Raw genomic sequence first — 21448 nt, 5'->3', positions numbered from 1 at the left:
GTGTGTCTCCAGGTGACTCAGAGTGAAAGATGAATCATTCCTCCGACTGCTGCTCCTTTTTTAAATTACTTTTCACTCACACACACACACACACACCCACACACGAGTTTTTCATCAACATCAACTGAATGTTTGGTGTAAACAGAACAAACTTTCCCTGAGTGTTTTGATTGTATTCTGTATTTAAGTTGTAATATTAATTATGAAGCTTTTTTTTTAGAATTACCATTTAATGTCACAGTTCCGTTCAGGTGGACCCAAAGCAGACAAGACACACAGGGACTGGTAAAAGAAACAAAAGATGACTTTTATTACTTACTGAGGAGGAACACAAAACTACTAAGAGCGACTGAGAAGTCCAGGATAAAAAAAACACGAATAATATAAGAATAATCCCAATTAATGTAGACGACCTGAGAACTGAAAGAGGGAACACACATGGACCAAATACACTGGCGAGGGAGGGACAACTAGACACAGGTGAAACTAATCAGGGAGGGGCACACAATTAAAACTGCCGCACACACATGAATGCAGGAAGTAAAGTAACCCAAGACACATGAGGAAAGACTCTTTCAACATAAAGCAGGAAATAACTGAACTAAAACCCAAAACCATGACAGTCTTTTCCAGTGTTTCATTTGAAGTTTTTATATCCAAAAGAAGATATATTTGTGGTTTTTAAGTACAAAAAACATCCCCTTATTTTATTTTATTTTTTTACAGCTCCTCTCTAACTCTTCTCTCTGGAGCTCTAGCAAGAACAGGGCGTTTTGTGTCTCATTAATATTAATGAGCCTCTCTTCTGATTGGCTGACTGTTTTCTGAGTGACACACGGCCAGGACAACCACAGGTAACGGAGTGTAGCCTAGCTTGGTAAACTCACCAGTAAATGCAAATGGCGATGGTCACTGCTGAGGAAAATGTTATCCAACCTTACATGTTTTGAGCTGAAGACCAACCATATATATGTATATGTACACACACAATTTGAAATACGTTTTCCAGCTTGAGGAAAGATGCACCAGTGAAATAAATGGTAGCGGACAGCTGAAGGTTCCCTGCAGGGGTGCTTCCAAAAACAGGCTGGCTCTTCCTTTGTCTGAAGTACTGACAATGTGGGCAGAGTTAGTCAATTGCCAAGAAAGTTCTGCGTCTTCTTGGGCTGATGTCACACACTCGTCGGCACGCAGGGCAGGCCTCAAAAAGCTCCAGGAGGCAGCTCTCATAAACTATTTGGTCTCATCGTAGGCAGAGCTTGGAGTGGGTCTGTTTTTAGGAAATAAATGGATAGTAACTTAAATTTATTTTTCTTCTTCTTTATCTGCAACATATTAAGTTTAACTTACTGTCAATAATGTGAGGCCTTGTGTGTAATCTAAATCAAAACAAATATTGTAAACACACTTACGAAAGTTGTCTCCCGGGTTGTATGTGGAGTCATGAGGCTCAGGAATCTCAAAAGATATGCCTTCCTCCTCCTCCTCTAATAGTTCAAGTCTTTGTGGTCTTTTTGCTGGTCTTGAACCTTTTGACACAGCTCCCGTTCCCCTTGACTGGTGTTGAATACAGCTGCATTTCTGCAGTCATGGAAATGGTGCTGGAGCCAACTCCTACACTTTGACAAGACATTATGCCTGGGTGCCTAGTAACACAAATATAAAAATATGATCATTTTAATAGAGGCCATGTGTCAGGAAAACCAAACAGGTAATTTTACACGTTGAATCAAACAACCAGTGCTGTCATCTTTTCTAATGGGAATAGTCTCGCTCTTTGATAACAAAATTCTCAACACAAGCTTGCTGAGATTCTTTTTCCAAGGTCAAGCTTGCTTCTCTGTTTGTTTGCCAGTCGATTGTAAATGACAAATTTTCTTGAACAAGTCTGAGTCAAGTAAACTGAGTTGAACTAGGGCAAGTGAGCTGTTTTAGAGGAGAAATCACAAGTAAACAGAGTTAACTGACACTGCGAACAATATAAAGTACAGGTTTCGGCCAGGGCAAATTGGTTCATTTTGTTCAGAAACAATCAGATCTTTTTCAACCATCTCGTCACACAACGTCAACAGTAAATTGATTTATTTTGGAGTCAAGGTTCAGAAAATCTTTGCTTCTGCCTGACTGAGCCTCTCTTTTGTCAGTTCTCCACACAGTTTCTGTGGGTGCTTGGAAGTCAGTCAGTCTCACAGGCATTTTCGGCTCCTTTTCATGCAACCACAAACTAAAAACCAGCCGAGTGAAAACAGAACTGACACTGACTGATTAGAATTTAATGTTTGTTGGATGGATTAAAACAAAGCACGAAGCAGCTAACAAAACCTTAAAGGATTCCTTGTCATATCCAGGACTATAATAGTTGTATAAATGTTGACATATATGTGTCCAGGTGTTGAAGTGAAATGTATTCTGGGCAGCAGATGGATGGCGTTGGTTGATGACTGGGGCATGAGCTTCAGTGTCAGTACATGTCAAACACACACCACCAGAGCAACAACACATCTGTGTGTGTGTTTTTCATTGATCGCGCACTAAATAAAAAGTTGTGACGACCTCTGCTCTCTGGACTTTGAAAGGTTGTTTCAGCCGGCTATGGGCGTTTCGAAACCTAAATGGATTTTCAATCTGCAAATCAATTTCCTGAACTTGATGGCTTGTCAACATCAGAGAGCATTCCAGAGAGATTCATAAATGCCTGTGTTCTCATCTGACTGCTGCACATGATTATTGAGCTTGTGTCAGTAATGGTGTTGGGTGAAAGCAGAGGAGATATGGAGCGAGTGAAAGCAGAAACAACAGTTTTGATGTAAAATGAGATTAAATCAGTCAAACAGAAAAAAAAAAAAAAGTGTGTTAACTCAGGAGAATTTACCAGGAAATGTTTTAGCATTTCAGTTGTTTTATCGGCTGGCAGATGAAATGCACAGATTAACAAATTAGTAAGTGTGTTACGTTTTACTAAATGGTCTCAAGTGAAGGACTCAGACAAGGGGTAGGAATATAAAGAGATTTATTGAAGAAAGGGGAAGTGGATTGAGACCAGGTGTAGGGATCCAGGGCTAGCAGCGACGACGTGAAGGTATGGTGGTGGAGCTTGGCGAGACTGGGATGAAGATCCAGAGCAGGTAAGCAGGTAGGTGAGGTAAAGGAGGAGACGACGGCGTGGCAGAGAGGCATGCAGGAGCAAACGAGGAGCAGGCAGATGAGTTGTGATCCACAGACGGGAGAGGCGGGAGACACAGGGCAGGGGAATAACATGTGGAAACACTGAGGGAATGCAGACAAACTGTCACAGCCGTAACAACGTGTAGACAGTGAGGACTGTGTGTGTGTGTCTGAAGTAAAACGACAACATGTTATGCAGCTAAGATTCATGGTTTGTCCCGAGAAAGTCAAATAACCAATCCAATCCAACATCGCTCATTTCTCATTTCAAGCCAGAGCAGTGAAGAAATGAGTCAAACCATAACAACAGAAACTGTCAGATAACAGAAGAAATGTTTAGTTTACCTTTCCTTGGAAAATAAAAAAAGGCTAAAAAAATGTTTCACACAACAAAAAGTGTAAACAATATTCCAACAAGAAAAGGGGAGGAGAGATATGACGAATGAGGAAGTAAAGATGTTAGGCCTTCCAAAATGAGTCCAAAATGGAAGAATCTCATATGTGTCACACGATGCGGTCTTAACCTGCTCTGCTGGAGTATAGCTTAAACTGCTCTTGATTAAACAGTGGTAACTTATTGTCTAGTTAGCGAAACAATAGGTCCTCGACTCATTCATAGAAGTAGACCATAGCAGCTTCTCATTTCACACTGGCAACTGTCGATTTTGTTGACTAGCAGATTTTATTCATTCTGGATAGCTAATAAACATTAGCTGTGTGAGTTGGTTGACTTGTTTTAAAATGACAAGGGATGAAAATAGGCATGCAGGATGGATGGATAAATGCATTATAAATTGATGGATGTGTGGTCAATCGATGCGTGGATGGAAGGTCGAGGGAGGCATAGAGGTTGGACAGGTAATTGGACGGAAGGATAGATGGATGCATAGATGGTGGGGCAAATGGATGGATGGGTGAACAAATAATGGATTGGTAAACAGACTGGTGGATGGACACAGGGATAGATGGATGGAAGATGGATGAACAGATGTTTGGACAGATGGATGATAGAAAGATGGATGGATGGCTAGAAGGACAGATGATACATGTATCAGTGGTTGAACAGATGGATGGATGGAAAGATGAATGAATGGATTGGTAAACAGATTGTTGGATGGGTGAATGGATGGATTGGTGGATGGACAGAAGGATAGATGGATGATAGAAAGATGGATGATGGATGGATAGAAGGATGGATGATAGATGTATAGATGCTTGGATGGATGAATTTTAGAAAGATGGATGCATAAATGGATTGATGGACAGATGTAAAGATGGTTGGACAGATGGACAGATGGATAGAAAGATGGATATGGACAAATGGATGAATGATAGATGACTGGATTGATGACCTGATAGACAGATGGATGAATAGAAGGAAGAATGGATTTATAAACACATTGTTAAATTGATGGATGGGCGGACGGATGGATGGATTGACAGATGGAAGGGTGGTGAAAAGGATTGGGGAAATTTAAAAGATGGACAGAATGGAAGAAAGGGTGGAAGTAGGGTGAAAGATGAATAGAGTGGAAGAATGAATGGATGAGTAGAAAGAAGGATAAAAGGAAAGATTGAAGACTGGATAAAGGAAAAGACAGATTGGACATGAATGAATGGTTGAAAGGATAGATAGAGGCATCATAGTAGTATGGATGATGGATGGATGAAAAGAAAGAAAAAAGATGAATGATATCTGGATGGAAAATGTACAAAGACAGATAAATTATCGAATGGATGGATAGATAAAATAAAGGGACGGATAATTTATAGATGCAAACATGGATGGCAGTTTGACTATATTAAGCTCTAGTTATCATGTACAGATAGCTAATGGGAGTATGACAGGACATCAGAAAGGAAGAGAATGGCTGACATCAATCCCTCTCTCTCTTCCCCTTTTCCCTCAGTTCCCACTGCAATGGCCCCAAACTCTTCCATCACTCATTTTTCATTATATTCCTTTTTTGTCCTCCTCTCACCCTAAATCTTTCATTTTTAACTCATTCTTCTCTTTCTCACCCTCTGCTGTCTCTCTGTCTTTGTTTCCTCCCTCTGCATATGAGTTGAAAAGTTCACACGTATTATTCATAGCGAGCAATCTGCAGTTTAAAGTTAAAATAAACCCAGAGACCCACAGAGGCAATGCCAGCAGCACTTTATGATAATCAACGTAAACAAATGAATTAATCTATTTTACACTTGCTAATCATCTATATGGCTGGTTCACTTTGTATGTGTCTTTGTTGCTCATGACTCAGTGCAGCTGTTCACATACTGTATGTCATTATTATTAAGACTGGAAAATTATTTTTATTGTTTGTTTGAGGCTATTTATTTTCAGACAAAAGTAGAAACTTGCTTTTTCTACTAGGTTTTTTTTAAGTAATGATGCACAGATTTTACTGCTGGGTCAGACTTGGTTATAGGGTTATGGTTAGAATTAGGTTAAAGTTCAGGGCTTAGGAATGTGTTATGCCACAGAGTGTCTTCAAAGGTATAAAGGTACAAACATGCGTAGGAATCATGAATTTGGAGGAGCAAGTTACAATATTAGCCTGTGGTGATGTACACACCAAAGACACACATTTTTCACTCAAAGACTTCAAATTACCAACTATCACAAAGACACATGATGAAACTTTAACTACCACCTATCAAAGGCAACAACACACACCCACACTTTGGCTCTCTGTCTTCATCTCTCACTCGTGTTCTCCTTCTCCACCCCCCCCCCCACACTCTCTCCTTTTTTTCTTAAAATCTCTTTATCACCCACCTGTAAACACTAATCATCTTTTCCTTTCCCTGTCGTCATTTCTGTTTTTTTCTGTCTGACATTTATCTCTGTCAGAATCTCTGCTGTGACTCATTGTTCCGACTCCAACGCGGATGTTTCCACCCCTGAAATTAATACTTTCAAACTTTTCTCGTGTTTTCATTCTGACTTTTGTTTCTTCGAAAAACAACTTTCATCGACCTTCTCTTCAAAATACAAAACCTGTACTGCTGTCTGACATCAGAAATAATCAGAAATACTTTATTGATCCCGGAGGGGAAACTCTTCCAAGCAATGTTAGTTTAACTTTAAGGGCTAACTTCAAGTGGAGACACAGTCAGACAGTGGGAGAAGCACTTTGAGGAACTCATGAACTCGACTGACATGCCCTCTATGGAGGAGGAAGACTTGGGGGAAACCTTGCCTTTCTTTCTGGCAGAGACAACTGAGGTAGTCAAAAAAAGAGGGCTTATGACCATTGGGGTATCTTGTGGGGTCGCTGTGGGAATATGGGTACCAGGGCTGTTGGCCAAGCCATCCAGTGCTTGTATAACTAGAGAAAGACTTGTGTTTGCAAGTAAGTCAAGCATATCCTCAGATGTTGGACAAAGCTGTCCTTTGTTGCCAATTCTCTTTGGGATTTTTATTGAAAGAATCTCAACGCCACCAAGGAATGGAGAATGTCCAGTTTGGTGGCCTCAGGATTGCATCTCTGGTTTTTGCTGCTGATATTGTTCTGCTGGCTTCATCAGATCTGTGACCTCCAGCATGCACTGTAGCGGTTTACAATTGGCTGTGAAGTGAAAGGGGAATGAGAGTCAGTGGCCATGGTACTCTGGTACTCTACCTGAAAGCATTGGACTTGCCCCTTCATTTGGGAACAAGTGCTGCACCAAGTAGAGGAGTTCAGATATCTCTGGGTCTTGTTCTTGAGAGGTAAGATGGGGCATTAGATCAACAGGTGCATTTACTGCAGCAATCCAAGTGTTGTACCAGACTATTGTGGTCAAGAGGGAGTTGAACAAGAAGCCCTCATTTACCAGTCGATTTACGTTCCAACCCTTTGCTGTGGTCAAGAGCTAAAAACCCTTCACATCAGCCCCCCTGTGGTGACCACACAGAGAGTACAGACGCTGTTTGGATTTAGGGTAAACCATTTTTTATGTAGGAGTAAGGATTTGAAAGGAGGGTCTGGCATAGAGGCTCAACTCAGGGCAAAAAAAGTCTCCTGGAATTAGCATTAGCATTGATAGCTGCAGTGGATAAATAGATGAAGAAAAGAGTGCCACCTACAGAAACTCAAGCTGTCTCTGCAGAAAATTCAAAAGGAAGAAGACATCACATCACAGTCCCACCCACACTGTTTGACTGACAAGCGATATCCTGGATGAGCAGAAACACAAACCAGTCTGTTTTCCAATTTTAAATTTTTCCTCACTGTTGCTTAACAAAGAAACATGGGACTCTCCTGCATAATGCTACGATCATATAGATTTGGCCACCAGTTTTAATTATTTCAACTTCGTTTTTTTTTTTAATGATATTTTGTCCGTCATTTTGACATGGAGGACAGCTCTAAATATGCACCTTGGAAGTCGTAGTTTAACTCCCTTGGAGTATTCCTGTACAGGCAGCCATTGAAGAAGCCACTCAGAAGTGTGAATGAGAGCAGTAGCAAATTCATAATGCCTCTGCGTTGAATTTGTGAACAGAAGACAGCACCAGTTCCTGAATCCATCCAAAACTAACTTATTGGATGTTTCTTGGATGTTTTGAAATGCTCCTTGGGAGTCATAGTTAACTCCCTTGAAGTGTTCCTGTACACAGGCTTGTAGCTTCAACTTAATCAAAGTTCCAGACAATTTCTAATGCAGTTGTTCATCTTTTGTACTGATGATTCAGCCTGGAGAGTTTGTCGATCCAAGCCATAGAAGTGCTTCAACTGTGAGTCACCTTACATTGCAACTCTATAATACTACTAATAAATTAAAACTCAAGGATTACATCACTAATGAATTTTATTGTGATGTATAAAACACATAGTTTAAGTGTCACAGCAGCAATGGCTGTTAATCCTTAATAAAGTGACCTTATGTCACAGCAGGAAGCTCAATTCTACACCACAGTTATCTCACACACACCCACACACACACATCATTATCAGTGTCGCTGGTTAATTTCTCATGATATAAATGCTGACCTTCTTGTCTCGTGGTAGAACTAATTACCTCCCAGAGGTAGAAACAATCCTCAGACCTTCAAAGGCCAGATGAAGACGACGACCGGACACACACATTCCCTGTGCCAATTAGAAACCTCACAGTCGGCCTGTTGGCCTCCGCGGATCACAGACTTCTTAACAAGCAGGAAACGGCCTTTAGGAAGATTTTTAAGATGAAGAGGTGTCGCCCTGGTTAACTGAATCTGTGTGTCGCCTTAAAGCTGCACCGTCCAAAATGTTTTTGTAAATCTCACAGAGGGGCTGCAGCTCAGAGGAGCATCACTCTTCTGCTAATTGAGACCCTGAAGATTACAGCAGTGACAAAAACACACTCATATACCTCCTTTATTAATTTTCTGTTGCACGCCATATTATTTTTGCTCCTCTAATTCGAACATGCTTAATGTTTACAACATGATATATGTAGATATGACATTCCTTAAAAAAATACGTTTCTGGGAAGTAGGAATTTTTTGGTTTACATCTCATCTTCCAGTTCTCATGTTACTGAGGCAATTCATATAAAAAAGTGCAGAATTATGAATTATTATGACTTGAATTAATTCCATACCATTTCAGACATTGTAAACAATACTAACTCCAAAACATTAAGTATTGCACCCTAATCATCCATACATAATATCTTTGTAATAACATGTATAGTTTATAGAGTTATTAGGAGTTATGTAATGCATTAAGACCATTCGCTTCAAATAAAACATTGAGGTCAATGATCTTTCAAAATCAGCAATGACATGCGTTTTCTACAATGAAGGCTTCTCTAGTTTCATTTGCTGTCATCAATAGGTAGTCTGAATGTAACATTGTGGGATTTGTTCAATTGCCATCTTTTTTTGAGTTAATTGATTGGCAGCTCCAACATTACGTCACAGATCACAGCATGCACAGATATACGCCAAAGAGTTGAAATACAAAGCACCAGTGCTGAAGCAGCCACATTCAGTTAAGGCTTATTTGACAAAAAAAAAAAAAACACACACACACAAACAATATAGTGGCTGAAAGCAAACACTGTTTTCATACCATAATACCTGGTAAACACTGATTTTGCAATTTGCAGGTCAAAAAACCATGTACGTTAATAACAAGCTAAATTTGACTGAAAATTTTAGCTTGTTAAGACGTCAAGGTTAAATATAACTGGTGTTTTTAGTGACTATATTTCTACATAGGACCAAAGGGCAGAGCAGGTCTGGAGGATGACCAGACATCGGGAGCAACTCCAGAGGCCGACAACCAGGAAGCTGCAAGCCCAGGAGGTTCAGAAGATTGCTTCAGTTCAGGAAGTTGTGGCCCAGCTGAGACAGGGGATGGCTGCAGCGGCCCAGTCCTCATTTGTCCTTAAAACACATCAAGTCCCAGATCACCTAGTACTCTTCCTCGGAAAAGTCTGCTGGGTCCATAATGTTTGGTCAGATCGTACTGTTACAATGGTGTCAAGCAGGATAACAGGAGAAATAAGGGATTGGACCCAAAATGCAGACACCAAGGCAGAGCAGGTGGAGTTCAGTAATTTATTCAAGAAATACAAAAGTCTTACACAGATTTCAGGCAGTGATCCAAAAAAAAACACAGGTGAAACTAATCAGGGCGGAGCAAACAATCAAAATGGGCGGGAAAAGCAAACAAAGACAGGAAGTAAAATTACCAGTTGGGAAAAGGGGAAAACAGCATTTCAAAATAAAACAGGAAATACTATACATAAACCCTCAAAAACAATTACTAAATGTGATGAAAAATTCAGTATGTGCCAAACATACTAAGGCAGTAAGCAGCCAATACATACATTCCCTGCTAACTAAGACTAACTCTGGCTTTGTTTCCTCTGGTGGCCATTCCACCGTGAACTGGAGGCATGAGAAGGGATTTGGTCTGGGACCCGCAGGAATCTAAATCAAAAGCGATAAAGGCATGAATGGCCTTCTGTAGGGCAGAGGAAGATAAGAATGTTTTGATTTTGGATTTTCTTATCAGCTCAAATAAACAGACTGTTTACAGTTACATCATCATCATCTCTCCATCCTGTTCAGCACAGTGAGGCTGATTAAACACAGTCTTAAAGTTTTCATGAAAATATCTCTGATTCTGGTTGTGCTTCATTTTTGTGCTCTCTGGAGTTAGACAAACTTTTCTCTGAAGCAAATCTCCTCTAAACAGCTAAGGTAAACAATAGTTTAGAGTTCAAGTTAGTAAGAAAATTATTTCTTTGCAATTAAACTTGTACTTATTTTTGTGTTAAAGTGGTATGACTCTTATGTGTCTATGAAGTGCATTGGGTGAAATTTTTCTCACCAGAATTTGTTAAGTCAGACTTTGACCTCCACACTGAAACAAACATCAAAAGAATAGTTCAACATTTTGGAAAATACACTCATTTGCTCTCTTGTAGAGTTAGATGAAAAGATTGATGCTACTATGAGAGACTACAATAAATATGAAGCTAACAAACTACAAACTAAATTCCATTCTCCTCCATTGTATTTTAGTAGAGGCATAAATCTCAAACAGATATTTTATAATCTGGACAAATAAACCCAAACTATCTGCATGGATAGTCATCCTGGAGGTAAGTGAGAAAATATGTTTTTTGGAAGTTGGGTGAATTGACCCATTATCCAGGACAGAACAATCAAATATGAAAAGGCAAAGCATCAGAAACACTCCCTGATGATGTTATTAACACCAAACTTCAGCGTCTTGTTACCAGGCTCCAGGCTAGGCTCCCTGCTGGGCTCCATGCTGAGTTCTCTAAACCATGAAAGCCCAACACTGAAAATGCAAAGACTCCTACTGTTCTGTTCAAACAGTTTCCAGAAGCTTATTGCTGAGAGTTATCCGTTATTCAAACACAGTTTAACAGCCAGACGAGGCAGATTACAGTGTTAGTAGGACAGGTCAAACTGTCTATGTTCCTGCATTTGTATGTCTTTGCTTATTAACTTACTTCTTCCTTTTGCCTTTTTTTGCACAAGATACCCCAATGGTCATGCAGGAACAGTATGAAACCTTTCACCTTTCAAAACATCATCACCCATTGTTTTTTATGTGAGCCTACACATTGATAGGTTGGTGCAAGTGAACTTGACGGAATACACCAATGTCCTATTTCCTAGGATCGACATTTTTTGTTTTGTTTCACATTATTCAGGCTGACATCTTTGGGGGTAAGATGCAACTGCAACCCAACCTAGGTGACTTGTGCACATATGAACACCCAACAATTAGGTGAAACATATTACAAATGCAAAATTAAATTACTCCATGGTCATTGCACAGGTTTATTTAAAATTTTGCACAATTGAACACTACTATTTGCAAATTCTCCAAAAGTCACGACTGTAATCAGGTTTCACCAATTTGACAAGGTTGGAAATGTAAACTATACAGTGTATAGTTTGGGCGCGATTGGCCACCAGGGGGCTCTGCAGTTGACTTTTGAAACAATGGAATGTCTTGCTGAAACTTTAAGCAGCAGCTGGAAGCAATCACACACATTTTCTCCAGAAAATGCCCATTCTAGTTTGTTTTGATTTTCTCTAACCAATCAGTAATGACTTACGTATTCACCCCCCATCTATTTCCACAACCGAGAGGCTGTGGTAGCGGTTCGTAAGAGCAGTTAACTTTAACTCAATTTAAGAGTTGCTATTTCTGCAAGTCGACCTACATCAACACGTATAGATGCGTCCATCTAATCTATACTTGTAGTTTTGGGATTTTTTTTTCTGTTGCTATTTTTAAGAATGTAGCTAGGTAACTAGCTAGCTATGTAGGAAGAGGACGCCTGATGACTGTTTTTCTATAAACAGATGTTGATCAGAACAACGCCAGACCTGTTTGAATCACGGAACAAATTGCATATGTGGGAAATTCAGAGCTCTGGAACCAGGCTAATACAATCACGCTGCCACTGAAATTGCTTTGTGTTCTAGACTTTATCATCTATTATATTGGATTCTATAGTGAGAAGAAGGTCGTGTCTGGTTACATTTTACTGTAGAGTTTCATTTCTTTTTATCCATCAGAGGTTTGGTTCAGGGGTGCAGAGGATATGCCGACATCCCACAGTGAAATCATTAACATTCTCCTTTCATCCTCCCTTTATTTCCCTGCAGCTACCGCTGTTTGTTTCTCTAAATTACTTTGAGATGTTGGGAGAGGCAACAGTGTGTGTGTGTGTGCATATGTGTGTGTTGGGTTGTTTTGATCCCAGATTAGCGAGTACTTAGAGCTGCTTCAGGTGGGTGAGACAGATTTCTTGTCCCAATATTATCTGGTCTAACTTTCAACAGACTGTAAAAATCATTAAAAGTTTCTTTATTTTGTTTTGTTCTTCATCTTTTTTCCTGATCCAAACTTGAAAAAAGATTACGATAAAGCATGTTCGTACCTGATTATTATCGGACGAAAACAGGGTGCTGGCAAGCATCTGGCCTGCTGAGGTGCCCTTGAAAACCCCACACAGGGTATTCTTTAAGGTCCCATGAAATGGAATCATTACTTTGTTAAAGTGATATATCTCATGTTGAAACAATATGTTGGAGAGTGACATAACACAGTGAGGGACTAATCTTAAGTGTTGGGATATCAGTTATGGAGGAAAATAGTAATTGCCTTTGATAGGATGGACCGGATTGTTTGTGATGGCTTTAATTGGTTGGACATTTCATTTACACATACTAGAGCAGCAAAACATTAGCCTGATAATCAAAATGAATTGCCATTTCTTTTCACTTTTCATAATGTTCATATTATTTAGTCTTGTTTTTGTTTGCTTATTTAGATCCACATTAGATACGATAACAGCAAATGTAGCTATTGGCTACCAAAAGTTGCTAACAGTAGCTTGTTTTGCCCTAAGCAATTAGTAGCAAGTGAAGCATCCATCCCGCCGACCTGATTTTTCTATCACTATTTTCAACGGATGTAGCTAGGTAGCTCGATAGTTATGTGCACTCTTGATCCCACCTATTGACCTTATGTGTTTCAGCAACAAGGAAGTGCTCCAAGTCTGTTGTTTTATCTTTTAAGTTCCTGTCTACACCGGAAATATACAGTACAGCGTGAAGGACTGACAGGGCTGGAAGAAAAATACTTTCTTCCACAGAAGTCAGACAAATTGCGCTGATTAGATTCGTTTTTTAAATGAAGTATATGATATCATGTCATTAGTTACACTATTACACTGCACAGTCCATTTTTCAATGACATTATTTAAATGATTATTTTGTAACAAGCTGATTATTCAAAATTATATTATTAAGTAAATATATATTATATATTACGTAGTTGGGTGAAAACATGTTATTTAATTTGTGTTTATAAATCAGCTTCCAGACCAAAAAAAGCAAAAATCAGCTGGTTTAGTGATCATTTGTGAAGAATGCAAATAATGTTAATAACTTAATAACCTGCAAAAAGTTTTCAACAAAAAAGCTCTTATTAACCCCCCGTACACTACCCGCCAAGCACCAAACAGCAGACAGACACAGTTAGAGACTAGCTGGTTAACAGAGTGGAGCATTTAGCAGCTAAAGAGGCAGATTTTTCTCAGGAGGTGGTGGAGACGAAGAGAGAGTGAAAATTGCCCTTAAATTCATCAGGATGTGTAAATAGACAACTGTTTGCTAACACGTTTGCCCCCACACTGCCCCCTAGTGGCGCAAAATCACACAATGCAGCTTTAAATACTAGATAGTGGTTTGCATTCACATCTTAGCAATGGTTTAGCACATGCACTTGTCCATAGAGACACAGTGGCACATTTCCACAGGCCACAGTCCTCAGACAGAGGCTTGACAAGGCAGAATATAAGCTGACGAAAGCAGAGAGAAGCTTCAGACGGAGCTGAGGCCATGGCCTGGTAAAACCTCACGATGCTGAGATAATGTAAAGAGACAGGCTGTGTTGTTCCTGCTGAACTCAGGACCTCTGTTCTCGTTGGGGAAGCTGTTCTACTTAAAAACACAACATCAGAACAACTGAGCCATGATGCTGAGAAATCTAGAGGCCCAAGAAGTGAAAAATGCATTTTTCATGTCGTAATCTTGTGTTCTGGGATGCATTGTTGCCAACTGTTATCTATCACTATGTTTAAAATGACATATTCCCACTTTCTCATATCAGAAATGTATCCATTTATTTACCTGCACAGTGTCATTTTATGGATGGCAATGTTGGTCTATCCATCGGTTCACCACTTCGGTCCAGACCACAATATCTCAACTACTATATGGATTACTATGACATTAGGTACAAACATTCACCGTTGTTTACAGAGCCGCTAGCACGGCTGTAAAATCTTAGTCTTGTTAAAGTATTGGTTGTCCTGCTCCATACAGAAGCAGTAGTAAAATGGTGGTTACTATTGTTGTGTTTGATGGCCTTCTTGTCTTGTTAGTATCACCCCCTCAGCCTTGCCCAAATTTTGTAGGAACCCATTCCCAACACTGGTGGAGAACAGCGAAAACTCAGAACCTGAAACAATGGAAACCTGTTGCATTATGTTCCATCAAGTTCCTAGAGTGGAAAACGGCTAAAATGACATGATTTAAGACTTTTGTAATGAATGTCAGTTTCAAGAACGTTTTTCTGGCTAAAGATGTTCTTGATAAACAAGACGATGGCAAGTAATAGAATATAACAATGACCTGAAAGATATTCAGTGACTTTTTTTTATTACCTTGTTTGAGTTTTTGGGATCTCTCTATCCACCCAACTTTAGATTGTAATTTCTGTCAATACAGCATACAGTACATGGAAGTAGCATTGCATTTTAAATGTAGTGTCGGTTTTTGAGTCAGTAAATTGTGAAGCAGAACAGTCCTCAGAGAAAAGATGATGTTCCATCTGCAAGCCCTAGCTTTCAGACCATTCATAATTGATACTCTCAGCGAATTCTGAGTCCAAATCCCACAATGCCTTCTGAAATCATTAAATCTTCCCCAGCCTGTAACCCCCCCATCGTGTCATAACGATGTAGAAGAGAGTGTTTTTGTTTTGAACTGAACTTTTGGCCCCAGCACCACTCAAGCTCAAATCCAGCTCAGTGCATTACAGTATAGTAGGTTTAATGTAAAACGCTCATAGATAATTCAGGACTAGTCTTTGAACTTTGACCATGCCTGGCGACTTTATGTAACCTTTCAGAGTTTGAAAGATGTTTCTGTTGTTTATTTTTCTCCTTGGAAGATACCAAGCCACATTCTTTTTCAGCTCCGGTGTTCTTTATAACTCAGGATATTTCTCAAATCTTGCTGAATACAGTAAGTATAACCTGGACAAATAACGGCTAGATGTGTGAACCGATCCTTTAAAATAGAAATAAGAAATCAATATAAAACCTGACATGTGACATTTCTGGAAAATAATTTAATACATTTAATTTTGGAAAGTGAGGACTTTTTTGGAACGTGACGACATTTGTGGTAAGCAAGGACATTTTTAGACGGTGAGGATGTTTTTTGGAAAGAGAGTAACAGATTTCCCCTGACAGATTTGGTTATTACACTAGGTAGGTAAAATTACTTGGTGGCTTTGAGGAGAGCCACAAAAAGCTCTATGTCTGTAGGGTCCTTTCCACAATGTTGTCAGACACGTATAACAACCTGAGCCTGTCATTGCGGCCCGTTTCGTGGCTACTGGCAGCAGAGCTCTCGCTCAGTACGGCGCCAATTTCAAAACTTGTTGTCCCCATTATTCACATGGACACAAAAACATGGGAAAATACCGCCTAAGTCTACCTTTAGGTTCTGTACGTCAACCTGCTGTTTTTTTTTTTTTGTTTTTTTACTGTTCTTGGGTATTTTATCTCTCTTCTATCATTGTTGTAACTATAAAGTCATTACTGTTTTGTTTTTGCACCAATAAAAAAAAGAAAGTGAGGAAGTTTTTAACAAGCAAGGACATTTTTTGTAAAGTTTAAGACATTTTGGAGAGTGTCAACATTTTTAGAAAGAGAGCACTTTTGTAAAGTGAGGACATTTCTGGAAACTGAGGACATTTATTGAAAGTAAGGACATTTTAGTAAGTGGAGACATTTGGAAAGTGACAAAATTTTTTTAGGTGAGAACATTTTGTAAAGTGAGGATATTTTTTTGAACATGAGGATATTTGTAATGTGAGGAACATGTCTGGAAAGTGAGGACATGTTTGGAAAATAGGACATATGTGGAACGTGAGGACATTTATAGAAATTGGGATCATTTATTGAAGAGCGAGAACATCTTTTAGGTTTAGGTAGCGGGTGTTGTTAGGGCCTGGGGAATGTATTATGTCAATGAGGGTCCTCACAAGTATAGAAGTACAATCGGTATGTGTGTGAGAGAGCAGTCTTGTGCGAAGTGGAGCCATGTGTGGAAAAGACAAACCTGCTCAATCAGCAGGGTTATCTCAGAAATCCTTTATCTCATCACACACACGCTTACACACACACACACACATATATATTTAAATACACACACTCAAGCAGACACAGGAATATTATAAGGTCAGTCATGCAGAAAAACAGAGTAAAACTATTTCTGAAAAGCCTTCAGGTAGCGAATAAGTGTGTGTGGGTGGCCGCTCTGTGTAATGATGCACACGGAAGTGTCATTTTGAGACAAAGTGATTACGACAACAGTGAAGCGTTTCCTCTGCTGCCTGTCACCTTCGTTTTGTGTCGTCAAATGTTACCTATATATAATATGACACATAATATGTAAATGTTTGGATTATGGTCGCATCTCGAGTAAAATCATTGAGTTAGAGCTTTTAAGAGAGCACATTTGTTTTCTGTTGTCATTTTCACTGCGTACTACACAATGCTTTTATAATACTAAGATAAAAACATAGACAGGGTTGGCTATTAACAAACAAAACATTCAAAGGAATGGCTTGACATTTTGCGAAATACGCTTATTTGTTTTCTTGCTGAGAGTTAGATGAAGAAGATTGACACCTCTCTCATGTTTATGTAAATATGAAGTGATAGCCAGCAGCCAATTAGCATAGCTTAGCATAAAGACTGGAAACTGCTAGCAAGAACAATGTGAATATAACAAAGATCAACGTATATATATTCTCTCACACACAGAGAGACAATAACAAATGCAAGAATAATGATTGCAACAGAAACACACACACAATTCAGTAATGTGTGAAAAATGCAAGATCAGTCTATCTCCTTTCATTCATGGAAACCTCAGTGTAGCTCATTCTCTCTGACACACACCAACACACACACAGTTCACACACTGCTTAATTAATTTCATCTGAGGAACTGGACATACAAGCTATTGTGTTTTCGAGGTTTTCTTATATAACGCAGTCTTCACACATCCGCACTTAATTAATGAGCTCCAGATCCTTCCAAGTATTCACACTTACATGCACACATACAGTGTAGACTTGTATAATTAAGACCCATATACAGTCCCCCTATCAGACCTGATACTCATCTAGACTTATTGTAACTGTAATCATAGGCGCCGATTTATGTTTTTGCCCGTGGCGGCCCAAATTAAGTGAATACCACCAAGGTGTTGATGATCAAAAACATCACTTTTATTGCGCTTGCTTTAGTAATGACCGCGATGTAGGCTACTGTCGTCTGTCGGACGTGGACACAAACCGCAACGAAATGCGGCACTGCTCTGCTACAAATTATAACAGGCAGTATTTACATACACATTGGCCACAACGTGACACTACGTCGCTTGCATGTATAATAGTACAACCGATAGCAAACAATACCTACACAAATGAATACCATAACTTGGTATTCATCACACAGTATTTACATACACTTTAGCCACATTCACAACATAACACTATGCCGTGTGTGTAATCTTCCAGTACAACCAAGAGCAACAGATACCAACAATTTAACTATGAATGCCTTATTTACGCACATACATTCGCAAAACACATTTTGACCCACGACATGCCTGGCCTACAGAGTAGCCTGCTGTAAAAGAAAGAAAAAGAACTGACTCACAGCCGCTCACTATTGGCTACAGGCTATTTCCAAAGGCACAGCAGTGCACCTGATGAACTCATCGGTTTTTGTGACAGTTCAAAACCACAAGGTCGTTAAGTCTTCCTCGTCCCATCGTGGAGCACGGATAAGTTTTCAGACGCTGCAGGCCTGGGAAAGACCTTTCTGATGTGGAAGAGGTCACAGGAACAGTGAGTCCAAGTCTGATGAGTTTGGTGGTTCTGGCAGCAGCTCTCCCTGCTGTCGCTTCAGGAAATCCACAGCTCAGCAGACCTCTGTAGCCGGCTCCTCGTCTCCGCTGCAGGCTAGCGGCTCCAGGCGACATTAGCTGCTACTAGCATACACACCCCAATCTCAGGCTGAACTGCTGGCAGTCGAGTTGCTTTGTGAGTAATGTAGGTGCCAGGATTTGACAAGGAAGAAGAATGTGTGGAATAAAAACGCCGATGTCTCTGGTTCTGCTGCATCGATTTTGATCCTTTTCTTTAAACTGTCCATTGTGAGTCTGACAGTGTTATAGGAGTGCAAAGCTAAATCGGTGGAGAATTCTTTGATCAGACAAACATAAAGTCGATATTGATCTTTTCATCTCACTTTTGGAGATAAAGCAAATTAGTGTATTTCCCAAATTGTTGAACCATTCCTTTAAAGAAGTGAGGAGCAGCAAAATGTCCTCACTTCAGAGATCGTCTTCATGTTTCTACCCTTTTATGGATCATTTGGACCCATGAGTATGAGAATACACAAACACATACGCAAGTGACCCAGTTTGCTGGACGCTGCAAGTGAATTTAATGAAATGGTGCCACCGTCAAACAGTTTGACAGAGACTTTCAACGGACAACAAACTCTCCTGTCTGACTTGCTGTTACGCAACTCTCTCTGTTAGCCATTAAGGCATCCGCTGGGAGTGTGGATTGCAGCAAGAAAAGATTAGTACAAATTGACTTCCTGTCACAAGATTACACACGAAAACATGCACGCAGATGCACAGAAACACATTCCCACACTGCATTTACGTGAAACAGCAGAACAAACACAAGCACACAAACACACACATACACATGATTTTTGCACATTTTCAGACATGCACTCACACAACGACACGCAACACACTAACTCAATATAACTGTCACACACACACACACACACACACACACACACACACAGTGGCAGGCAGACTGTGATTTGGGTGGCTGCACATTAAATATGCATCGGAAGCCAATTAGCTGCCGTGTGGGGAGCTGCGAGAGAGAAGAGAAGAAAACAAGACGAGAGGAAAGATAGAGGCAGAGCGAGCGAGAAAGACAGGAACAAGTGAGGAACAAAAGAGATATGGACACAAAAGAGGAGGAAGGAAAGGAACGTGCACAGAGAAAGGTAGAGGGCAGGAAATGATAGCTAATAAAGGAAAGGAAGGAAGAGGCAGTACAAAAGGAGAAATGAAATGGACGAAGGAAGGAAGGAGATAGATAGATAGATAGATAGATAGATAGATAGATAGATAGATAGATAGATAGATAGATAGATAGATAGATAGATAGATAAAGAGTTGAAATTAGGAGCCTAGCTGGGGTTTCAGATTAATGCTAATACAGCATGTTAACATATAATATTAAAAGTAAATGCTAAAAACACTAGCATGTTATCATGCTCATGTACACACAAATGTTACATAGTACATGTTAGCATTTAAAGATGATAATTGTGAGCGCATGATAATAAGTTATTGTTAGCGATCAGCTCCAGTTTAGGTGGACATGACAAAGTCTCTGTCTAATCAGCTGAGACCTCTGGTTCCCAACCTGGGGGTTGGGGCCCCCCAAAGGGTCACGAGACAAATCTGGGGTGTCACAAGATGATTAAAGACAGAGAAAATGTTCTTTTATACAAAATGACTTTATTAACTTTTTCAGACTTTTCGCAAATGTTTGAATTTTTCTTGTGAAATACTCACAACTTTCAAAATCCTTCAATACAAGAAATATGAGAAAGAAAAATCACTCTTTGGTTGAACTGCTCGCAATTCACGTCCACCTTTACGTCCTAACCTGGAATGAAGGGTCACAAGTAGATACTGCTTAAAGCCAAAAAGGTTGGAAGCCACTGACTTACCAGCTGAGCCCAGCTGAGGCCAAAGGTCGCTTCTACGGGTGGGAAAATGGCCGTCATATGACACAAGCATGTCAAAATGTTCTTACAAAATAAACAGAAATTCTCTGTACTGAAATTTAAAAAGATATCTGACCTCTAGGTGCTTTTCAAACAGAACCCACATTTAGAACTGCTTATTATGTTGATGAATAGTACAATACACTGAATAGTATTGATTATTACGCTATCTGCTCATCCTTACACACCTTCACCGTCTCCTCTACTCTTTCTCTTCAGTGAGAGAACCGTGAAAGAAGGTGAGAAAGACGGGGATGGAGGAGGAGGGCGACCTTTGAGCTCTGGACTGTCTTCTTCACATGATCCGAAGACACAGGAGGTTTCCTGCTAGGACTTCATTTCCCCGCAAACATGTTGACGTCTCTTTAAACGAAGACTCGGTTGACTGGAGTCCTCCTGGGTTTCACCAGAACACACAAACCACAGCCAGACACTTTGACTGCAAATGCTGACCTGCCAGCTATGTGTGTGTGTGTGTGTGTGTGTGTGTGTGTGTGTGTGTAGAGGGTTGGAAAATGGGCCTAGGCTCCCCGAGGCCGGTAACTTATGTGTACCTGAGGTATTAACTTGTAAAAGGGTTTTGATGATGAAGGATGTAAACCTGTAATCTTGCAGGGCACCAGGGGTGAAGAAAGCTTGTGTGTTTGTTTATTTATGTGTGTGTGTGTGTGTGTGTGTGTGTGTGTGTGTGTGTGTGTGCTAAATGACCACTGGGGAATTTGTGAAATTGAGGTCAAAAAGTTGAGCCTCTACACACACAATAACAGCCAAGGAAGAATGTAATTCCTTGTAACTGTTTGTTGTGCTCGTTACTCGGGCTGGGTATTGACCAACACTTTTTTGTTTCCAACTGAAATGTGTCCAAAAAATAATATCAGAAACTGTCAAGTCCCAAGTCAGAGCGATCAGCACAGTTATGCCAGTTTCAGACGTGCCGTTCTCGCTGTGTGCACACTGTCCACGACAGTTATTGCGTTCACACTCACGCGAGTCGCGCTCTCGTACGCGCGGGAGCTGCCGTTGCTATAAAAAAACGTTGGCTATCCGGTTGCCGGTATACAGAAGGTGTCATCGAGAAAATTAAATCTAATTTGTGCGCTCAATTTAGGAA

At 40.0% G+C, this 21448-nt stretch overlaps 1 long non-coding RNA gene across 1 annotated transcript; it reads right to left on the bottom strand.

Annotated features, from left to right (window-relative positions):
* Positions 1–331: 331 nt before the first annotated feature.
* Positions 332–19624, bottom strand: LOC122870354. The gene is made up of 3 exons (XR_006376560.1): positions 18176–19624; positions 1413–1646; positions 332–1270 (listed from the first exon to the last, which is right to left on the bottom strand). It is a non-coding gene; the product is annotated as an uncharacterized LOC122870354 (long non-coding RNA).
* Between the last annotated feature and the right edge of the window lie 1824 nt (positions 19625–21448).

The sequence above is a fragment of the Siniperca chuatsi genome, linkage group LG22 (assembly GCF_020085105.1).
Source record: "Siniperca chuatsi isolate FFG_IHB_CAS linkage group LG22, ASM2008510v1, whole genome shotgun sequence".
NCBI lineage: Eukaryota > Metazoa > Chordata > Actinopteri > Centrarchiformes > Sinipercidae > Siniperca > Siniperca chuatsi.
This window is presented reverse-complemented; position numbering and strand designations above follow the sequence as displayed.